We start from the raw sequence: 4,094 nt of genomic DNA on the forward strand, positions 1-4,094 counted from the left end.
GAGACCTGGGAGCACAATAAGAAGACCTAGAGAGCACGAGATGGCTACGGAGAATAATACTTTTATTTTCATTAATATAGTTGATACTTGGATGCTTCTTTTAATTTGTTTTTGAACCCTAGTACTCTTATATTTTTTATTATCATGCTTTCATTTGAACTCATGGTGACGATGAGTTCGGTTATGAACTAATCGTTATCATGGGGTTCTAGCGGATTTATTTATGGATTTCTTTAGTTAAATTGTTTCGATAACTTAGTGTGTGGTGATTGTATAATAACCTAGTATTGGTTGTGCTTATTCGTCTTATGTGCGTAGCTAACATATAATATAGCGTGTTAATCTCTATTGAAGCGACAGTGAATATAGAGATTTAGAACTTGCCATGCTAGCATAGGTTCATGTATTTATATGCATGATTCATAGGTAATTTTAACCATCTTACTTGCCCTATGTAATCACGATATATAACTTATTCATTAAACCTTTATGTTGTCAAATTTTATAGACATATAAGGTCTCAACATAATTGGTGTCTATTCAGCTTCTATCTCTTTTATGGATGTCTGGTAGTAGGGTATCCGTGCAACAAAAGTTGGCGTTTACTAGTTTCGTGTTATCTGATTAGTTGTCATCACCATTGCATGCTAAGGTTAAGAACAATGACTTTGAATGAAGTAGTAATAAAGTTAGAATCCCATGTTTGTCTCATATAAGTAATTCAACCTCAATTCCCTTAGTTAATGCTATTTAGTACAATTTCTTAGTTTAATGAAAACCCAATTTGTCAATTGTCTTAGCATTGAATGATAGCCATACCATTGTTGCATAAGTGCATAAATTGAACTTAACCTAAACCAGTCTATGTAGGAACGAATCTGATCTATATCTTATACTACTTGTGAACGCGTATACTTGTGTGAATTTTAGCGTGTGTTTTCGCCCTAACAAGTTTTTGGCGCCACTGCCGGGGACTCAGTGTTGTTAATTTTTAGTTTATGTACTTGTCATCCGTGATTTTTAAAGTTCAGTGACTCAGATATTTTACTTACATGGGTATTTGTTTTGTTTCAGGTACTCTAGAGCGTGTGTATGTGAACGCGTTCTCAATCTCATGTCTTTGTTGAGGAAAAAGTTGAAGAAGAAGTTTTTGTTGCAATGGGAGAACCAACAGCTAATCCGAAGGCTTTGATGAATTATTCTCAACCGAAGATCAATGACATTCAGTCTGACATTCAGTCTAGCTTTGTCAGACCAGCCATCTCGGCTAATACTTTTAAAATCAAGTCTAGCACGATTCAATGGGTGCAGAATTCAATCCAGTTTGGGGGTTCTCCAAGGGAAGATCCCAATATGCACATTAGGGATTTCATTGAGATCTGCGACACCTTCAAGTTCAACGGTGTTTCTGAAGATGCTGTGAAGCTGAGACTATTCTCATTCTCTCTGAGGGACAAGGCTAAGAGCTGGTTACACTCTCTACCAGCTGGTTCGATTACTACTTGGGAAGATCTTGCTCAAAAGTTTCTCATTAAATTCTTCCATATGACAAAGACAGCTGCAATCAGGAATGCTCTTACTCAATTTGCGCAGCAATCAGGAGAATCTTTATATGAAGCTTGGGAGCACTACAAGGAGATGCTTAGGAAGTGTCCTCATCATGGAATGCCTGATTGGATGATCATCAATTGTTTTTATAATGGTTTGGGAGCACAGTCCAGACCCATGCTCGATGTAGCATTAGGTGGAGCCCTATGGGCTAAGAGCTACGATGAAGCTTATGATCTAATTGAACTTATGGCTGCTAATGAATATCATCAGTATCCAACCCAAATATTGCCACGGAGCAAGGTAACATAAATTCTTGAAGTGGATATAGCTACAGCTATCACTGCTCAACTAAAGACGTTGTCTATGAAGATAAGTGGATACAGCTACGGCTATCACTGCTCAACTAAAGGCGTTGTCTATGAAGATCGATTCGCTGGCTAACTATGAAGTTCATCAGAGGATGAGTGTTTGTGAGCGTTGTGCAGGTTCACATGTGACGGAGCAATGCGCTATATCTAGTGAATCAGCTCAGTTTATGAGCAACTTTCGGAGATCGCAGCAACCAGTTCCAAACACTTATCATCTTAACAACTGGAATCATCCTAACTTCAGCTGGAGCAACAATCAGAATGCGGTACAACAGTCTTATCAGCAGTTTGGATCCAATCAATTCAATCCTCCTGGTTTTCAGCAAAAGTATGCACCAATACAACAACTCCAACTTCAACACTACCCGCATGGAAGTGTCAGTCAATCTTCTAATGAAAAATCCGAATTGGAGGAGTTAAGGCTTATGTGCAAAAACCAGGCTCTTATATGCCAAAGCCAGGCTGTTTCCATCAACACTCTGGAGGACCAAATAGGGAAAATTGCTAACACCTTATTGAATCGACCACCAAGAATGCTTCCTAGTGATATAGAAGCCAATCCAGGCAAAAGGGAAGTTGAAGAATAGGTGAACATCATCACCTTGAGGTCTGGAAAGGTCGCAAGCCCCAAAATTCAGCAAGACGAAGAGCCTGAAAAATTTCAAGTTTCAGAAAATGAAGTTGTGGCTAAAGAAGAAGTGTTGAAGGATGCCGAGGTGAACCAAGAAAGAAAATTATGGAACACACTCCTCCTGAGGGTAATACAGGGGAGAAGCAAGTCTATCCTCCACCTCATTTTCCTAAAAGGCTGCAGAAGCAGAAGTTGGATAAGCAATTTGCTAAGTTTCTGGAGGTGTTCAAGAAACTTCACTTCAACATACCCTTCGATGAAGCTCTTAAACAGATTGTTAGTCCCTTAATAATATAGCAAGAATTACAGAAGGGGGGTTGAATGGAATTCTTGAACCTTTTTCTCAAAATAAAAATGTTCAACTCGAATATAGATATACGTGTTTTGATTAGCACAATGCGGAATAGAAGCTTAATTGAATCAAAACATAAGTAATTAAAAACAAGAGTCTTTAAAAACTTTCTGGTGGATTTAAACAATTCCACCAGAGATATATATTATATATCGAGAGGACTCTGTATGCAAGAATGCTCACAGCTGCTTACAAATTGAACTACTGAGAATACAGGGAAATGCTAATAATTCTGCTTACAAAGATTTTTTTGTTTGTGTGTTTCTCAGCCCTCTTTTTCTATTTGCTACATTCTTGGTTTATATATCACCAAAATTACAAAGTCAAAAAGACTGAACAAATATAAGAACTATCAGTCTTAAGCTTTGCTGCTTTTCGTCCTCTATTACCCGGTTAATGGGCTTCCACAGTAGATTTGTATACATCTCGTCAGCTATGCTCAGCTTTCACTGTTCAACTGTTGTTTGAATACTTTATTAGTTGAGTACATGATCATCCGCCGGGTTGTTGATCATCTATCGGTTGCTTTGTAGGTTATCCGTCGGGTAGCAATCAAGCATATGACTTCATTTCACTTATACAGAATTACAAGACATCATTTATGTACAATTAATCAACCTATTCTGCATATCTAGTTAAAGTCAACATGACTTATATGCTACTACAGATTCTATAAAAAGGTGTATACATAACTGTGCTACAGACTTATTATTACATAAGCTACTCACTCGATGGATAATAGGTTAACATCCGTCGGGACTATAATGAGTTATCCGTCGGGACTATAATTCTTATCCGTCGAGTGCTACATAATTTCACTAAGTAAAATCTACTTAGATGTTTTGTTTATGGAATCATCAAGTACACAACATATGCACAACAATCTCCCCCAATTTATGTCTACTGGAACTGTAGTCATAAATTAAGAGGTACTAGATGATAACAAAACATCCTAAACATACATCTTTAAAGATAAGTAGATAAAACTGAAAGTGCTTCAAATAATCAAAATGTACAAGGTTTGGCTCACAGTCAATTCAAGATGCTCCTCTAGCCTGAGCAGATTTTTTTAGTTTCTTGAAGGTCTGGATCTTCTTCCAAGCTTTCTGTTATTTTCCTCAATCTGATTTTGGAGCTGCCTGTGGAATTCTAGTTCATCAGATTCTAAGAGATCTAGCTTTTCTTGCATTTC

General features: G+C 37.4%; 1 non-coding gene across 1 annotated transcript; it reads right to left on the reverse strand.

The window, feature by feature from the left end:
- Window positions 1–1,560: 1,560 nt before the first annotated feature.
- LOC141670122 (small nucleolar RNA R71) lies at window positions 1,561–1,667 on the reverse strand. Its single transcript, XR_012554367.1, has one exon. It is a non-coding gene; the product is annotated as a small nucleolar RNA R71 (small nucleolar RNA).
- Between the last annotated feature and the right edge of the window lie 2,427 nt (window positions 1,668–4,094).

This window comes from Apium graveolens, chromosome 6 (genome assembly GCF_009905375.1).
Source record: "Apium graveolens cultivar Ventura chromosome 6, ASM990537v1, whole genome shotgun sequence".
In the NCBI taxonomy this organism is placed as follows: Eukaryota; Viridiplantae; Streptophyta; class Magnoliopsida; order Apiales; family Apiaceae; genus Apium; species Apium graveolens.